Below are 20,574 nucleotides of genomic sequence, written 5' to 3'. Positions count from 1 at the left end.
ACAAGGAAGGAGGGAGGAATCTAAACAAGTGGGAAATTTCAGGCAAAGCTGCACAAAACCCTAAAGCTAAGGAAAGCTTCAGAGCTGCCCATTCTGAGCCAGGACTGCTGGGCTTTCATACTCCCATCCTGAGAATCATTGGTCAAGGACTCCCGTAGGCTGGGGAGGGTCAGTATAAACTCTCAGGCATTGCAACTCTGCACATGTCAGCAAAGTGTTCCAGTATCCCACGGGACGTTCTCCAAAGAAAAGTCACAGGAGCCCACTCTCAGAGGCAACAGCACCTGATACCTAGAGACAGTTGCACACATTGGAAAAAAGAGATCTGAGGTGGGTCTTTTTGGAGCAATAACATTTTTGGCTGCAAAAATAATAATTGGAAGTCACCTAGTGGACTGTGAAAATCCCAGCTGCTTTCCATCACTCAGCAATGAGAAACCTTGAAGCAAGGCTCTCATCTCACAGGTAGAAGATGGAAAGGTTCCTCTCTGGAAAACTGATCAGCTGGACAGAAAAATCCAGAAGTGCTGAAGGTTTAGGTTTCCCCAGTGAAGAAGCTGGATCAACCTACAGTGAGTGCACAAATAAACAACGCACATGCATACACACTAACACCCACACTTAAACGTAAAACTCTTAAACATAAGCAGTCAAGGAGTACCATTAACTTAAAGAAAGCTTGTAAGCCAGAGATCAAAGCTAACGAAATAAAAAATAAAAAATAAAGTTGCGGGAAATCAAAGCAATGTTGTTTTTTTTTTTTTAAAAAAAGAACACTATAATTGCTATTCTCAGAAAGCCAAGAGAAATTATTTTACTCATGAAATAAGAATCAGAGGTTATAAAAAAGGAGTAGTCATAAAACAGGAACAATAAAAAAATCTTTAAGTTAAAAGGCAGAGAGCAGAAATGAAAGATTCGATTATAATTTTGGAAGATAAAGGTGAAGAACAAGAAAAAAACTAGAGAGGTAGGAAATAAAGAGAAAAGAAAATTAGAACACAATTCCAGGAGGTCCAACATTCTGGAATAGATGTGTTCCAAAAGAAAGGATTGAGACAACTGTGGTGAGAAAATCATTTTTAAAAACTCAAGCATCAGACTTCTCAAACTGTTAGACCATAGGGCAAAGCTTTCAAAATTCTAAGGAAAGATGGCTTCCAAATTAGAATTCCATTTCCAACCAGACCATCAATGAAACTTGAAGGTAGAATAAAGATATTCTTAGCTACACAAGTTCTCCAAACTATACTTTTCACACATCTTTTTCTCTGGAAGCTTCCGAGCATGTGCTCCACACATTCACACACAAGTATTTATATTTATATATATGTAACAAAGCAGGAAAAAGAAGAAATGGGATTCAAGAAGCAGGGGCCACAACATGGGAGAAAGGGAATATCTGATGGTGATTAAGGAGATAGAGGATGACCACCAAGTAACAAACCTGGAGGGCAGACAGACCCGGTTGGAGTGAGAGAATGAAGAGCAACAAAAGGGATGAAGGATGTCTCCACAAAAAGGATAAAATTGAGAGGTCAGTTGACGAGTTAGAATATACTGAGAGAAGATTTATACTTCTGATGAAATGTTTGCGGGTACAAGAAAAAAAAATGTGATCATAGTACACTAGCTGGCTCAGCTCAAAATACACCATTATGACAAGGTCAATATTACATATTGAATATTCTAACTGGAAAATGATGATGTAACTGTTGGGGAGGATGTGAGAAGAGAAGTGGGGAAATTGTGGGAAGTAGGCATGGACAAGACAGTTTAGAGTCTCACCTTCAACAGTATTAGGTCAATCGACAACCTCTAGAACTAATAAGAAAAAAATCAAGACGTGGAAGTATGTATTAGTTCTCTGTTGTTGCTGTGACAAAATACCAAAAACCTAGTAGCTTAAAACAACACAAATTTATTGCCTCACTGCTCTGTAGATTAGAAGTCTGAAATGGGTCTCCCTGGGCTAAGGTCAAGGTGTCGACAGGGCTGTGTTCCATTCTGGAGGCTCTAGGGGAGAATCCATTTCCTTGCTTCTCACACTCCTAGTGGTTGCCTACCTTCCTTGGCCCATGGCTTCCTTCCTCCATTTCCAAAGCCTGAAATGGTGGGTCAAGTCTGACTTCTAACTTCTGCCTCCTTCTTCCACTTTTAACGTCCCTTGTGATTACATTGGACCCATCCAGATAATCCTGGGTAATCTCCCTATTTTAAGGTAAACTGATTAGTCACCTTAATTACACTGTCAATCTTAACTCTCCTTCTACTGCATAACCTAACATATTCACAGGTTCCAGGAATTCAGATGTGGACATCTTTGGGAGCCATTATTCTGCCAACCACAGAGTGAAAATGTGTTCCTGGGAAAAGTGATGTAAAACTATAAAAGAGTGGAAAATATCTCCTCTTAGAGAGAGGAATTGAGGTTAGGGAGGGGTAGGGTAGAGGGCAGCTGTTTTCCCTATAAACTAGTACTACTATTTGCCTTTTTAAAAAAACCCTATGTTAATGTATAACTTTAATAAAAAAACAACAATTAAATTACAAAATAAAACTGCCACAGCCAGCGAGGAATTTTAAACCCGTCAGAGACATGATGAGATTTGCCTTTTAGCAAGCTCCCTCTTGAAGATGATTCAGAGGTCAGGGTTAAAAACTAAACTCACCCATCAGTGATATGCCTGGGGAAACAACTCAAGAAGATAAAAAGAAATGTCTCTATTGAGGTCTGGACAGTGTGATCAAAATCCTGCCGAGGAAATCCGAAAAGAAAAGAGAACTCAAAGACGGCATATTTAAAACCAGCATCCGGAAACTTCAGAACCCATACCTGGGCTCAGCTCCACAGCAATGTCTACCTGATCTCTTACTATAGACCAGAGCCCCCTGGGGAAGGGGCCAGGCCTCCATTATGGCCGGGTATAAACAAGGACCTGCTAAGCCCTTGCACAAACAGTGACCCACAGTTTGTAACTACAAAGTCATCCCTATCAGGTCTCCCTGAACTTTTCGTGGCAGCCGTGGCACTAACAGAGCATTTTTTGTTCTCTTGGCTATTGCCTTCCAAATATTTCCTTAATTTAAAATTAATGCAGACTTCAGTAGCAAGACAAGGAAAATCAGACCTGAAGAGGTAATGGTCCATTGAAACAAACACCGACTCCTTTCACTGGCTTTTTACATTTTTTTATTGTAAAGATAATGGGCAGTGATTCATTCGACCAAGAAGGAAGTAGTTCAAAGTTAAAATTCTTTCAGTTCAATTCCCAGCATTAACTCTGTGTGTGTGTGCGTGTGCGTGTGTGTGTGTGTGTGTGTGTTGGATGTTACCGTAACAGCTGACACAGGAGAGTGCTTGCGTGCTCACCAGGTTGAAGTAAACAGTATTCTCACCCTTGTTTTATAGATAAAGAAACCGAGGCTCAGAAAGATTAGAGAACTTGTGAAGGACATTCAGCTAGTGAGTGAGTGAGTCGAGGGTTTGAACCCCCTGCCTCTCTGACCCTCAAATTTGTACTGTTTCTCTGCATCATGCTGCCTTTGGGGCAATGCAGCTCAAAGCCTTTCGCAGGACAGGGGTTCAGAAACACCAATCAGAGCAGAGCCCAGCTTGCAAGTCAGGGGCAAAATTACTAGCAGAAAACATGACGCCATTGTGTGGATGTCATGAAAACCACCATCATCCACAAAAGAACCAGACCAGACATCTCAGAACGATGGCCACTCCCCATAGCTCCACCTTCCATTTGTTGCTACTGATTCCTCCAAGCATTCCCTGGTGAAGAAGAGATCCCACCGTCAGGGGCTTAAAAGAAATTTGGAAGAGAAAGATCTAACATAGATTTTTTTAATCCAGTGAGTGTTTTGAGAAGGGTAGCCATTCACACATCTTTGTGACCAAACACCTTGGTCCCCGTCAAAGCTCATTAGCATCCAGGGGGATCAGGGTCTAAGATGGTGACCTAATCCAGGATGGATACACAGAATTCCCTAGTCCTGCCTAGTGGCATTATCAGCAATGTATTTACTGATACCACCTTCATTTTCCTTAAAATATTCAAAAGTGAATTGGGAGTATATGGGTATTATTTAGTCAACTTTCTGCAGACGGGCTGCCCCAAGAGCAGGAGGTGGCTGACTTTTTCTGTAAAGGGCCAGATAGCAAACATTTTAGGCTTTGCAAGCCGTACAGTCTGTGTCACAACTACGTAACTCTGTCATTATAATGTGAAAGCAGGCATGGACAATATATAAATGAATGAACGTGGCTGTATTCTGATAAAACTTTATTTATGGACACTAAAGTTGGACTTGAATTTTCATGTGTCACAGAATATTGTTTTTTGTATTTTTTCCCAACCATTTAAAAATGTAAACGTCATTTTTTTTTTTTTTTTTCACTCACAGGCCATAGAGAAACAAGCAGCAGGGTAGATTTGCCAACCTTTGCCCTAGTTGATTTCAGGTTCATTTCAGGCAGGTGCAGCCTTCTGTGTTTTTTCTTGGATCATGACACATCATGAAAAACTTCAAACCACTTTTAGGCTTTTGTCCTTCTAGGAAATGGTATTCATGACTCCCACCTCTTTGATCAAGTCATAATGGCAAGAGCAACTCTATTACTGCCAAGGATAAGAGCAGCAGTCCACCAGGGAGAAACAAGGTGGTGGGAGAAAAGAATAAATCACTTATTTATCCTCTAAACATGAAGGAGGGGAAAGGGGCAAGAAGGTGAAAACAGAAATGAGGAAATACACAAGTAAATACGGTCTATGGCAGTTTAGACTATCTGCCTAGTTGTTCCACACTGAGGCTGGAGGCAGATACTCTTCCATATCTCTGCCCTCTTCTCACATTTCTAGTGTGCCATCTTTGGCAGGGCCTTAGACAAGTCACTTTTGCTTTTAGAGTCCCATTCTCCAAAAGGTAAATTGAGGACACTAGCATAGGTCTCCTCCTATCCGCAAAGATCTGACGGGTCTATCCTCCATGACAGTCATTTCTCCAGCTCCAGAAACAGTCCCCAATTTTCCCTGAGCATCCGCTCCCCATTTGCTCAGACGATGTGGTCTGGAGGGAGCTCTACATCCACCTCTGGGGTGGGTGGGACACATCACCCAGGCGCAAGCCGATCGGCATGTTGTATTTCCCCAGCCACCATGATTGCTTCAGGAGCAGGCGTGAGACCCACTCGGTGAGACTCGGCACCACTTCTAATGAACATGCAGACGCAGCAGCCGGCACTCAATCTCAACGTGAGGAGGATGTTAGATTTAGAGTTGTCACCTTCAGTGGAAAACCTGGAAGAGCTGAGGACAACCCGATGGAATGAAGTCAACATCATGGAAGGCAGAACCAAGAAATCAGGGGAACCAAACCCTTGCAGCATTACTGGTACCCTGAATTTAGCTGGCATCCTGAAGTTTTCAGGGATTAAAAAAAAAAACCCACAAAAACCTATATGGCTTAAGCCAGTTGAAATTGGGTTTCCTGTCACTTTCATCCAGAAGAATCCTGACACCGGAGCTGGGAGTGTTTTTGAGACTGTCTTTACTGGGAGCCAAGCTAAAATTTGAGACTGCCGCTCCCAACTGATATATGATATAAATTACAGCATTATCTCCTCCACCCCACCCTCCATCTCAGCACAGACTGGTAATTTGTTACACAACTGGAACATGATGTGGTAAACTCTACCCACCCTCATTCTTTCTTCCATCTCTGTGTGTGAATAAAGAAAATAAGAATTATTAAAAAAGGAATCCTTCAAGACTTTTCTATTTACCCAATACACACAGGTCATTACACATATAGCAGGCACTCGATAAACATTTGCTGAATGATTGAATAAAGAGAAGAACGTTGCTTGTGCAGACTAATAAGTAGTTTCTTTTCTTTAATGCTCCCAACAGAACAAACAGCGGACAAAAGCGTAAGAAGAAAGGAGATGATTGATTTTATTGAGTTATCCTTGGTACAGAACACATCTGTTGAAGTCAGTTCTGGCTTTCCTGATGTAAGAGGGACACAGGGTACTTGGAGAGGGTACAGAGATTAAACTAATGATGGAGTGAAAGCACACATTTTTGGCCAGGGTAAGAGAATTCATAGCAGCAAAGAACAACAAAAGAGACACTTACTACCTAACAAATGTACAAAATCCAAGAGTTTAGAGTTCATCTGATCTAAAACCCTTCTCATTTTACAGAAGGGGAAACTGAGGCTTCCAGAACTGTAGTAATAGGTGGAATGCCAAGGCTTCTGAGATGCATTCTAGGATTTTAGTTTTCAAACTGTGGGTTTTCAAACCTATTAGTTGGTTGTGAAATTAATTAGTGGATTTTGATCATTATTTTTTAAGAGCAAGTGAGAATGGAACAGAACAGAAAAAAATATCCAAGCATATTTTCTATAATAAGAGTAGGTATTATTGCATAAAATTTTGTTTTATGTACTGGGTCAGGATGTAAAATGTATCTCACACTATGAATGAAGTTTCTAAAAGTTTGTAAACCATGGATCTAGGCAGATGACAGCATTGACTGATCATCCATTATGTTCAAAGTCCAGCAGAAGAAACCTGCCTAATGCTCAAACGCCATGTTTATAACAGTGAGTGCAAACCCGGCCAATCATCAGAATCACCTGGGGAGATTTTTTAAATACAGATTCCTGAGTGCCACTTCTAGAGACTCTTAAAGTCTGGGATGATTTTTGTATTTTTAAAAGTTTCTCAGGAAGTTCTCATGCACAGATTAGTCTTGGGATCAGACATCACTCTGAAGGAGAAAAGTTAGCAGAGGACCATTCTTCATTGGATCAATCTACAAAGTGCCACAGGAGTGAACAGAAAGAGCACGCCCAATTTGTCCTACGGGGCGCTGACACATGTGGTTGCTGTGGAGTGCAATGGTTGCATCAGGTACCACCCATGGCTGTTTACAAACAGAGATTTAAGGTTTCCTGGAGACCTAGAGAAGGCAGTGGGAAGAGAAGTAAAAGAGGAAAGCCAAGAACCCTCAAGAGAGGCTAGTATTATTCTGATGCCAAAACCAGACAGATGCATCACAAGAAAAGCAAACACTAAAGACAAATATCTCTTATGAATATGGATGCAAAAATCCTCAACACAATACTAAGAAGTATTGTACACCATGACCAAGTGGAATTTATCCCAAGAATGCGATGTTGGTTTAACACCCCCCCAAGTCAATGAATGTAGTACACCATATCAATAGAATAAAAAACAAAAGCCACACGATTAGTTCAGTTTATACAGAAAAAGCATCTGACAAAACCTAACAATGCTTCCTCATAAAAATTCTCAACAAACTAGGAATAGGAGGGAATTTCCTCAACTGAATAAGGGCAGCTATGAAAAGCCCACAGGTAACATCATACTTAAGAGTGAAAGCTGGATGCTTTCCCCCTAAAGTCAGGCACAAGACAAGAATATTTGTTCTTGCCACTTATAATCAACGTTGTACTGAAGATTATAACCAGAGATATTAAGCAAGAAAAAGAAATAAAGAAACCCATATTGAAAGAAAAACTGTCCCTACTCACAGGTGACATGATCTTACGTGTAGAAAATACTAACAAATCCACCAGAAAAAAAGTATTAGAACAAATAAATGAGTCCAGCAAGGTTATAAGATACGAGGTCAATATACAAAAATAAAAGTATTCCTATATACTGACGATGATAAATCTAAAAATGAAATTAAGAAAACAATTCCACTTACAATAGTATCTAAAAGAATAATAGAGTTGGGAATATATTTACCAAAAGAAGTGTAAAACATACTGTAAAAATTACAAAGCAGTATTGAAAAAATTAAATAGATCTAAATAAATGGGAAAACATTCCATGGTCATGGAGCAAAAGACTTAATATTGTTAAGATGGCCACACTCCTTAAAGTGAGCTACAGATTCAATGCAATTCCTATCAGAATCCCAGCTGGTTTCTTTGTAGAAACTGACAAACTAATCCTAAAATTCATATGGAATTCCAAAGGACTCAGAATAGTCAAAACAATCTCAAAAAAGAATGAAGTTGGAGGACTCACACTTCTGATTTCAAAACTTACTACAAAGCAACAGTAACAGGATGGTATTGGCATAATGATAGACTGGCAACAGTGTGATACTGGTAGCAGTTTGGTCCAAAGCACTAGTGTTGTACTGGCATAATGACAGATGTAAGGAATAGAATTGAGAGTTCACAAATAAACCTATGTGTCTATGGTTAACTGATTTCAGCAAGAGTACCAGGACCACTCAATGGAGAAAGAATAATCTTTTTAACAAATGGTACTGGGACAACTGGAGAGCTACAAGAAAAGAATGAAGTTGCACTCTTACCTTAACACCACATTAAAAAAAAAAACTCCAAATGAATAAAAGACCTAAATGTAATAACTAAAACCATAAAACTCTTAAAAGAAAACAGAGGGGTAAACCATGGTCTCAGATTTGGCAATGGATTCTTAGGTATGACCCCAAAAGCACGGGTAACAAAATAAGAAATAGATAAATTGGACTTCATTGCAATTTAAAACTTTTGTGCTTTTCCAAAGGATACTATCAAGAAAGTAAAAAGACTACCCACAGAATGGGAGAAACTACCTGCAAATCATATATCTGATAAGACACTTGTATCTAGTACATAATACAAAGAACTCCTAGAACTCAATAATAAAAAGACAAAAAAAAAAAAAACAATTAAAAATGGGTCAAAGATCTGAATAGACATTTCTCCAAAGAAGATATGCAAATGGCCAATAAGCACATGAAAAGATGCTCAACATCATTAGTCATCAGAGAAATATAAATCAAACCCACAATGAGATACTACTTCACCCAGAGAATGGCTACAATCTAAAAGACAGATAGCAACAAGTGTTGGTGAAGATGTGGAAAAATCAAAAACTTCATACACTGCTGGTGAGAATGTAAAATGATACAGCTACTTTTGGAAAACAGTCTGAAAAGAGAAGTCCTGATACATGATACAACAAAAATAAATCTTAAAAATATGATGCTAAGTGAAAGAAGCCATTCACAAAAGATCACATATTATATGATTCCATTTATATTAAATCTCTTCAATAAGCAAATCTACAGAATCAAAAAGGTAGATGGTGGTTTTCAGGGGCTGGGGTGTTGGGGGAAATGAGGAGTGACTGATAATAGATATAGGATTTCTTTTTGAGGTTTAAATGTTTTAAAATTTATTCTAGTGATAGTTGCACATATCTGTGAATATACTAAAAACCACTGAATTATACCGTTTATGTAGGCACATAAATTATATCTCAACAAAGCTACTAAAACAAGCAAACAGAAAACTTTCTAGACAGGAGAGAGCAGACTATTCCAAGGGAAACTACATCTTACAGATAACTTACTTCATGGCAAGACACGTCTGTATGGGTACCAAGTCTAGGAACTCAAGGAGGCTGGACAGAAAGACGACAGGAAGAGGCAGGAAGGAAGGGCTGTGGAAGTTGCTGAGTCCCCATTATGAAACAATCAGGCATCTGAATTACACACATAGTTTTTGACAGATGCTGTTTGATATGTGGTTTCTATGCAAGATGACTTGGGTTTTTGAGCCATTTAATACTAGAGTTACGTATGCCCTTGTCATAATCCCTTAGAAGGAAAATCCTTGTGATCAGGGCTCTTACTGTCTCCTGAGGGTCCCCATGTCTCCAGTGGCACATATTAGGTGCTCAACAAAAAATTTGTGGAATGGTAGAGTCTCCTTAAAAGCGACATCTGTGTCCGAGTGGGTTGCATAGCACCCATATATCCAATGTGCTCTACCATCGCTTTCTTTGTCTGTGGCATGGAAAGTAGGGTTGTGCTACGTGGATTTAATAAAATAATACATGTCCAGCACTTAGCAATCGGCCTGAAATGAAGAAAGCATTGAAGTTCAGGACACTATTGTACTATTGTGATTATTGTTGTTGCTATTATTTTTGTTGTTGCATATAGTGACTACTCAGTAAATCTTGATTCGTTCAATGAAGAGGTGAAGTACAAAAAAGAAATCACCGTCAGTGAAGATTTTTAAGCTCTGTGCCCACAGAGCTGGAGACCTTCTCTGCAGGTCTTAAATATCTTCAATGATGATCTGTCTGCCCTATAAGCATGGTCTTGACTTAAATTAACCGGAAGACAAAGGGACATCCAAGGATCTTCCCAGCAGACAAGTTGTGCATGGCTTCTACACACAGCATGAGTGAAAATAACTCAGTGACATCAAAGAGGTCAGCAGAACACTCCTCCAGGAATTTTTTGAGGAATAAAACAATAGGTCATATGAAATTGGCTCTTTGATTTCCAAAGCACTGACCAAATGCATTGCTCACCAGCAACTCTGGAATATTTGATTCCCTAATAGGGTTTTCAAGGGTGCATCATGCTGAATCGTACACTGGATGCTCTTTTTGTTTTATTCCATCCTGGCAAGTATGGGCTCCAGACGTCAACATGAGGATTTGAGGGGCCAACTCTTCCCCAGTTGCACCTGCACAATTTTTAGATCCAAAACCTGCATTCAGCATCAGCCCTGGTAATGACAGTGAAAAGTTCTTTATCAGGCTTCTCCCAGCAAGTGTGAGGCACCCTCCATCACATGCTCTGTGGGATTGGAATGATCACCATGGCACTTGAATGACTCAGTCTTGAACTGGTGCCTTCTCACAGGTACCTGGGCACAGGTGTGGTATCTGTCTTCAGGAAGGCAGCACAAATTATTTGACATTTATTCATATTTTCATTGCTGGTGGGGTGGGAAGTAGGAAGTAAAATTTTTTTATAAACCCAGAACAGTTCTCCCATGACAATGTGTGAAACACAAAACTGTACTATTGGAGAGAGTGTGCTTGTTGGATTCTTGTGGGTGAAATTAGAAACTTGTCAATGAACAGGACTGGCACCTGCTCATTCGGAAAGGTGTGTCAGGGGAGCTCTTGTGGCAATTTGCTACTGTTTCATATAAACCAATAAAAGTAATCAAAGTCAATGTGTAAGCATGTGTTACCCTTCTTTCTTTATATAGCCTTTTGAGTGAATTTCACATGAGGAAACAAGCAAAGCAAGAGGAATAGTTTACAATCCACCATCATGCTAACCTTCATGCATCTTGGGATACTGAACACAATAAACTCAACCTGGCTGAGGACCTGCCATAATATAGCTAGTGCCTTTTCCTTAATAGCCAACAACTGGCTTTTCCATTCTTAAGAAGTAAAAATGATCTTCTGACGTTTTCATAAACTCACAAACATTTCCTCAGCATATTCTAATACATATCTGTACAGATGAAAACCCTGAGTTTAGTGCAAAGACAAAAAGATCCAAGCTTGACATCAAAGACCTGGGTTCGAGCCCAAGTTCTGCCCTGTAATAACCAAGAGTTTAGGGTTGTTTCTCAACCGCTTTGAACTTCAGGTTGCTCATTATAAAATGAGGATATCTTCATTTAAAATCCCCATGGCAGGATATTTGTAAGGATTAAGTGAGAGGAGGGACGTAAGAGATGGCTTCAAGCTGTTGCTTCCAACATTTCATGTGTTTTCTGTATTCTTTTCATAATTATAGTAAAATGCAATTATCTTGGTTTAGTGCCAATCAACACAAGGAGATTATAACCACTGTTCAAGAGTTCCTGCTTCACTTACTGAACATTCTTAAGTTCTGCATTTGGATGCTCAGGGCCAGCAGTGACCAGACCCAGCACCTAGACTGTATCTATTGGGGTCTTTGTAACCCAAGTGGTCCCTATGGAGGATACTTCACTTTACAGGAAACTCAGGTAGAGGGTCAAAAAACGTGTGATCTCAGTGTCATCCAGTGGAGTCAGATGTCCTTCAGGCCATCCCACTGGGGTCTGGACCTCAGTCCAGGATGTGACCTTGTACTTCATTTCTCCAGGAACTCGGTTTCAGTAGGTTTGGTTAGTTCCTGGAGCTGGGAAAACCCTGAATAAAGAACTCTCAGTAACTAAACTCATAAAAGACTGGTATATAACCAGAATGCCAATGTATGGATTTTTAATGAGAAACAGTAAACTGTTAACAGACTGGAATGATCCCATTGACAGGTCAATGAATTCCTTCCCTGAAATAAGGAAAACCACATTCGAATAAGGTGACTATTGAGTCAGAATAAAGAAATACCACTGTCCTTAATGCATCTTCTTCATAAAAGATATTTTGAGGCATTCCCCCCGCCACCCATTCTGGAGTAGCTAGAGAACTCTAGAGAACACCATTGCTTGAACTGTTTAGTTAAGTCTTCTGGACCACGTTGGGTATACGGTGAACATGTCCTTTTTCTCTCTCCCAAACGTGTGCTTGGCCTCCATGCCGGGCATTGTGCCAAGTGTTTTGGTGACATTTCCATTCAACCCTTCCAGTGACGGTATGAGGTACATCACCGTGTCATGTACACCGAAGTTTAAGAGGAGACACTTGCCCGAGGACACATTAGTAAGTGGAAAAACCAGGACTCAGAATCAGGCAGTCTGATCCACATTCTCAACTATGAAATTCTACCACCCATAGTGGACTAAATTACTACAGCCAACCTCTGACCACAGCGACCCCTGAATTCTTCTTGGTAATTTTGGTGTTTCTGAAACTCCCCAGGCACCTGTCAACTCACCATTTATAAAGTTACTGATTAAAAGGATGCCTTAGTTGCCTGATCTCATCTAAGATATGCTGATTTAATTGAACTCTGTTTAATTAAATCTCTCTCTCCTCAGTGGGTCTTCCTACAAAAAAAAATCATAGCCACAGACCGTTAAATCTTGGAAAAGACTGTCAAAATCACGTGATCCACATTCACTCTTTTATGGATACAGAAAATGAGATCCAGAGAGGTTAAGTACCTAGCCCAAGGATTTTCTTAATGTAATGCTCATCAAATATCAACTGAGTGCCTACTAAGCACAAGGTAAGAACACAAGTCTTTGCCTTGACTCTTCATGACTAGCTCTTTAATTCTTCCTGCAGCAGCTGTTCTCCACCCTATACTACAGCAGTTCCAAAAAAAGAGAGTTTTTTTTTTTTTTTAACCAAGATGTAACCCTTCCCCCGATCGTGCAATGTAAAGTGTGCTTTGGGTCCAATTGCTTATCACCCCTTTAAGGATTTCTAACCCTCAAGACATCTTGAGCTGTAACTGATCACTCTTGCCTAATGCTCGCTGCCACATGGATGTCCTAAGATCAGGTCCTAATGGACCACACTGAGGCCATGTGAGGCCTGGGAGGATCCTGGTGTTACGTCATCACGCAATATGTTTCTTAACGCATTCAACAACTCTGGATGAATAGCTGCCAAATGGCTCCGAAATTAAAAATTAAAAGACAGATATACCACCACAATGACTGTCTGTGGGAGGATCCCAGTTAAAAAGCCCTCTAGACTAAAAAGCAGGTGTGGCCAATCTTAAAAGCAGAAGGACAGAGGATAGCCCTACCCCTCGTCCTGTCGCTGTGATGGAACCACCACAGTGGTCATCAGTGAGCTAAGTCTCAGCAATGCATGCATGGCCCACGATGCACATCCGCCAGCCTCTGTGCCCAATTCAGAGTAGAGTGGTGGCGGAAGAACAAGCAGGAAAAGCCAGGCAGTTCCACTTGCCATGAAACCAAGTAAAATCCTCATGGTTTCACTGGAACTTGATTCTCAGGCTTTTCACCTCGGGGTGGAATCTTACCTTGTCGGCAAGTCCGTCTTGAGACATTCCCATGATCAGGTTTCCTTAAGAGGCACCCAAAGATACAACAGAATCCCAAAGCAGCTCTCCAGGACCGTGCAGGCACATTGCCACGGTCATCTGAGCTTTCGCGTTTCCAAAAAGTCAAAATAAATGTCAGATCCTTTCTGGCACTACCCTCTACAGTCTGAGGACTGAGGGGCAAGAGAAATGAGTTCAGCCGATTTTCATCGAGTGGATATTTATTGAGTAGCTATCCTATGGGAGGCATAAGGATATAAAGATGAACACAGCATGGTCCTTCCTCTCCAAAAATTCCAAGTCCAGGTTAAGCCCCAAGTGCCCCAAGGAGTGAATCTACCATATTAGAAATGCTGTTCTGGGTGCTGCAGTGAAATGACTCTCTCCAGGAAAGCAAGAATTGAATCACATTACAGGAGGAGGTGGGATAGCGTGGTAGTTACATTCAGGGGCTTTGGAGTCAGCCTGCTGGGGTTTCGTTCTCAGGCCCACCATTTATGAGCTATGTGACTAGGCGGAAGTGAGCACATTTACTTTGGCCTTTTTAAAAAGTCTCAGTTCTCTCATCTATAAAATGGGGTTCATTGTAGCACCACACAGAGGGTTATTGTGAGCTATCAGTGGCTGAGCCTTTTTAGTGTTTGGGACAATACCCAGCTCATACTAAGAGCTCAGTGCATCTTAGCCATTACTATTTTTAAATTATTAACCTGTAATCCACATAAATTAATGAAATAGCTTACCAAATGAAAGGGGGGGGGGAACAGAAGGAGAGAGGAAAGAAAGAAGACTATATGCTTACTCCTTAAATTGTTCCTTAAGGAAAAAATAAAATAAAACCCCAAAAGAAGTGAAAAGCATAATAGATGATGATCAAAAACATAAGCACCTCTGTCCTCATTAACAGGTCCCCCTGCTGCCCTTCCTGGAACCATCCAGGGGCCACGACACTGTTTGCTTGTGGTCAGGTCAGTGGCCATTTGGGTACCACACACCTACTTCTCATTTCCTCCTCGGCTCTCTCTCCATAGTCAGGAAAACGTTTGAAAAAAAAAAAAAAAAAAAGACTGCTGTTTTGCAAATGAGAGCTCTTCCAAACTGTACAGGGCCTGGGGCACGAAGGCTAAGCCTGCCACCCAGCCAGGGCATCTCTCCCACAATACAAACACAGGCCAAGGAGGCTCCAGAACAAGGATACTTGATGTTCATGGGCAAGTCCAGAGTTGAGCACGTTTAAAAGATTTATTGAGCTCCTCCTATACGTCAGAGTCGGTTCCAGGCTGGAAAGCGATCGACAGTGTCTGCCTTTACATCCGAGTGAGAAAGGCCAATAATAAAGTAAGTCAACAACTGTCTGAGAGGAGTCACGACTCAAGGGCTCCACAAGCCTCTGTTCTCAGCAGACAAACTTTTAGTACTAAACAGATTTCTCTCTATTCAAATTCTGAGAAAATAAACCATGTATTTAGGGCAAGTCCTTACTAACCACAACAGACCTCTCGTCACGGTACTGAATAACCAAATATGTCCCTTAAAGCCACAGAGCACATGTAACACAGAACATTTAAAAAAAAATTTTGCACCAAACATGATATCAACAGCACCAAGTCTATCCATGTGGCCTGAATCACCACCTGGTTCGAGTTTTCATGCCACGACTGTGGAGTCCCTAGATTACTGGATCCGTCTGCTAACTGGTCTCCCCTCTTCTGTTCTTGCCCCTCTCCAATCCATTCTGCACTAGCAACCTTTCTAGGATGCACCTCTGACAATGCCCCTCCCCCACTTAAAACTCATCAGTGGCTTCTGTTACTCATAATCTAAAGGCTGAAGCTAGCCCACAACCAAGGCTGACGTTCCAAATATATAATGACACCCTAGGCGCTCACCAGTCAGAATGCACACCAGCCAAAACAACCTCTGTGAACACACAAGGCTGATACGTGTATATTTACTTTAAAATTATCTACATGCACTGTCATCAATCCCCATATCAAGTATCAGTATGATTCATTTCTTTCTCATAAAAATAAATTCAGGGACTTCCCTAGTGGCACAGTGGTTAAGAATCTGCCTGCCAATGCAGGGGACGTGGGTTCAAGCCCTGGTCCGGGAAGATCCCACATGCTGCGGAGCAGCTAAGCCCGTGTGCCACAACTACTGAGCCCGCACACATAGAGCCCGTGCTCCACAACAAGAGAAGCCACCGCAAGGAGAAGCCCATGCACTGCAACGAAGAGTAGCCCCCCGCTCACCACAAGTAGAGAAAGCCCGCACGCAGCAGTGAAGACCCAGTGCAGCCAAAAATAAAAAATTTGAAAAACAAATAAATGCAAAGATAAGTTTCAATATTTCCTTTCCCGGGGACCAGCATGTATATTTCTGGACACCAAACTTGGAGACCACTGCTCCAGGCTGGGAAACAAGACCTTCCCTTGTGAATGTACAACATAAGAACTAAATAGATAAATAGGATGGACCTAGAGTCTGTCATACAGAGTGAAGTAAGTCAGAAAGAGAAAAACAAATACCGTATGCTAACACATATATATGGAATCTAAAAAAAAAAATGGTTCTGAAGAACCCAGGGGCAGGACAAGAATAAAGACACAGACGTAGAGAATGGATCTGAGGACACGGGGAGGGGGAAGGGTAAGCTGGGACGAAGTGAGAGAGTGGTAAGGACATATATACACTATCAAATGTAAAATAGATAGCTAGTGGGAAGCAGCCGCATAGCACAGGGAGATCAGCTCGGTGCTTTGTGACCACCTAGAGGGGTGGGATAGGGAGGGTGGGAGGGAGATGCAAGAGGGAGGAGATATGGGGACATATGTATATGGACAGCTGATTCACTTTGTTATACAGCAGAAACTAACACACCATTGTAAAGCAATTATACTCCAATAAAGATGTTAAGAAAAAAAAGAACTAAATAATGGAAATAAAAATGTATTGTTCATTTCCATGTTGCTTTACAATGAGCCTCATATCATACACTTGGACCTGGAAATTTGACGTAAACCAAATTGTAGCAAAAGAAACTGTATTGTAAACACAATGAGGGAAACCGACTATTGATGGGAATCCCCTTCAGGCATCCTTTTCGGAAGGTAAATAAATATTTTGTAATTAAAATAGTTCGATACAAATTCATCAGGTTTTCAAGATCCTACAATGAATTTTCTTAAAACAATCTATCACTGCTAAAAGGGAGCCAACAACCAAGAGCGTCAGAAAAACAAATTATGTGCCTTGATCATTCGCCAGCTAATTATTTCACTACCACCATAAAAGAATTGAAAGAAATTATCCTCATAAACATTTGAAAGAACTCTTTCATTACAACAGATATAATTGGTGCACTCTTTGGTAGAAATGTTGCAGACACAGGCAGGTCTAGTAGGCAAGGGGAGTGATCCAAAAATCCAAAGGATGGATAAAACCACGTGTAAACAAACTTTTCACCGTTCTCCAAACACTGGCCCCAATTGCCCACCCTCTAGATTCTTGTTTATGCTGCTTCTCTCTTCAGAAATGCTCTTCCCAGACTCATCTCCCCATCCCCAGACAATTGCATGCAAGCACGGGCCCAGGCGTGTGTGCAGGCACCAGTGTGCACAGGCACAGACACAGACACACATGGTCCAACTTAAATTGTCTAAATCCTACCAACCTTCAAAGCCCATCTCAAATTGAACGTTTCTAGGAATCCACACTTGATCTGTCCAGAAATTATGGAAATCAACTCATCTGAAGTCCCATATCCCTTTCTCTGAATGATAATTAATTATAATATAAATGTAAAAGTTCTGTTCTGTTTCAATTCTCCCACTAAATGCCAACTATGTTGAGATCCCAGACTTTTTCTTACACATTTCCCACAGCATCCAGGGCTATGTTTTATAAATGGTTTATGCCTCAAAAATCTTTGTTTGGTGAATGCATGGAGAGATGTCTCACTGTCCAATAACCTTCCATCGCTGGTATCAACCCAGTGGTTTGCTTTGTTTCTGAAACTACTATGTTTAAAATGCAAAACAGGTCATCAAATCACTGATAAAAATTCCCCACATGGTAGCTCTATTTTTAAGGAACCTCCATACTGTTCTCCATCGTGGCTGTATCAATTTACATTCCCACCAACAGTGTAGGAGGGTTCCTTTTTCTCCACACCCTCTCCAGCATTTATTATTTGTAGACTTTTTGATGATGGCCATTCTGACCTGTGTGAGGTGATACCTCATTGCAGTTTTGATCTGCATTTCTCTAATCATTAGCGATGCTGAGCATCTTTTCATGTGCCTTTTGGCCATCTGTATGTCTTCTTTGAAGAAATGGCTCTTTAGATCTTCTGCCCATTTTTTGATTGGGTTGTTTGTTATTTTGATATTGAACTGTATGAGCTGTTTGTATATTTCGGAGATTAATCCCTTGTCAGTCGCATCGTTTACAAATATTTTCTCCCATTCTGTGGGTTATCTTTTTGTTTTGTTTATGGTTTCCTTTGCTGTGCAAAAGCTTTTCAGAAAGTTGTGAGGTGTCCTGTAGAAGACACAGACTGTGCAGACTAATTTGAATGTTCACCTTTCATTCTTTAGTCATCATAACACCTTCCTGATGGAGCTTATAATTATTATTAATTTTGAAATTAATCAATGCTCTCTCCCAAATGCTAATGGCCAGTGGTCCATCCGAGAGCCCATCCCACTGAGGACAGCAGCAGATGTTGGGCTTGGGGCCACAATCCACAATCGGAGGGACTTTGGCAGCAATTGTTTTTTTCCCCAGTCCCCCTCCTTCCTGCCCTTGGTGCCCCTTTCCCCTACCGCCATTTGGAGGTTGTTCTTCAAAGCCAGGCAAGACCCTAGCTGTTCAAACTGTAGAACAACCAGCTTGCAAAAGTCTAAGCAGTTTACCACAAATAATGAACTTCTATTTATAGGGTAATGGGATCTATGTGTAAACCTTAATTTTAAAATGAGTTCCACCCAAGGAACATTTAATCATAAATCCATGGTTAGGCTGTGCATCCCTCAGAACTCTGATACTGGCAATTATCACAATTTTATCAAGGGCAATTTGTAAACTGAAAAAATGGTACTCACCCTCAAAAACCAAAACAGATGGGGAAAGACAGAAGGGATGAGGAAGAGTTTTAATTATCCGAGGCAGGTCTTTGTGTGGTGGTTGGTTAGCTGCCTCTTTTTAGCACTGATATTTCCAAGTCTTTGGTAAAAAAAAAATTTTTAGGAATATGCTGAAATCCCCCTTTTATAATCAATCCCCAGATAACCTGTGTTTTATTTGGTTTTTTAAAAAATCACTGTGATGGTAATAAACTTGAATTGAACTGAAATAAAGATCCCTGAATATTTTTTTAAAAAGATTCAAGTTAGTTGTACATTAGGAACATTTGAAAGTCCAAATTCGTTTTTTGTGTGGACTCTGAATTATAACTGGATAAAGCTATTCTGGAATGAAGAAAGGCCACTCTATACTTTCCTTACTCTCTACGTTTTATTCAAATTTTTATTTTGGAAATTTTAAATGTCTGCAAAAGTCGAGTGATTAGTTGAATGAACCCGGAGGTATCATCACCAGCTTCAAAAATTATCCATTTGTGGTCAGTCTTATTTTCTCTATACCCCATATAGCTCTGTCTTCAAATTACAATTTATTTTGAAGTAAATCTCAGAAATCCTATCAATTCATCTATAAATATCTCAATATGTATATCTAAAAGAACATTTTAAAATACCTCAATAATATTACCACCTCTTGATTATAAATACAATTATTTGTGTATACTTTTTAGGGTGAACATATATGGTAATTGTACATTTAACTTTATAATAAACTTCTGAACTATGTTTGATCCTGAACTACTCTGCATGCCCACCAACAAGATATGAGATTTCCAGGTGCCTTAAATCATTGTCATCATTTTATATCATCAGGTTGAAAAATTATTTTAGTCGTTGTAAGAAATGTTTAATGGTATCTCATTGTAGTTTGCATTTCCAAAATGACTGTGGGCATAGTTTCACGTGCTTATTTGCCATAAATTTGCCTTACTTGGTTAAAAAAAAAAAAGAAAGAATATTACCACCTCTAAAAAGAATGAATAATAATTACTCATTATCACCAAGTTACCTAGTCAATATCCCAGCATTCACATTTCCTAGATTTTCTTAAACATTTTAAAATTACTTGAAGAAATATTCAAACTAGGTCCATACAATGTGATTGGTTTTTCGTCTCCAAAGTCTTTTTTAATGTATAGGTTCTTCCTCATCTCTCTTTTTTAATATCCTTGAAATTTTTTGTTGCAGAAGCTGGGTCATTTGTCCTGCAGTTCCCTTCATCCATTGCATCCCCATGGAGTTTACCTGTTCCTCTGGCCCCTGTCCTCCCTGTAACTGGTAGTTGGATCTAGAATCTTGCTCAGATTCAAATTTGATTTTTTGGTGAGACCACTTCACAAGCAGTGCTGTGTTCTTCCACAGCCGGGTTTTCTCTACATTGTAATGTTTGCAGCCATTGAGGGTCATTGCCTAGATCCATTTATTCATTGGGGTTTGCACAGTGGTCCTCTTTTCTCCAGCCTATGACCCCAGGCAGGGGCATCAGAAGCTGAGGCTTCATTCTGCCCGGCTGCACTACTCCTCTCATTCCTCTTCATTAGCTGTAATACTTGTATAAAAAGAAACTTCCTCTCATCAACTCTTTTGTTCCCTGAGGTACAGTTCATATAGAAACAACAGGATAAATGCTTTATTCTTTCCTTTATTCACCCATT

Source organism: Balaenoptera physalus (assembly GCF_965194825.1).
Source record: "Balaenoptera physalus genome assembly, chromosome: 14".
Classification (NCBI taxonomy): domain Eukaryota; kingdom Metazoa; phylum Chordata; class Mammalia; order Artiodactyla; family Balaenopteridae; genus Balaenoptera; species Balaenoptera physalus.
Note: the sequence above shows the minus strand (reverse complement) of the source record.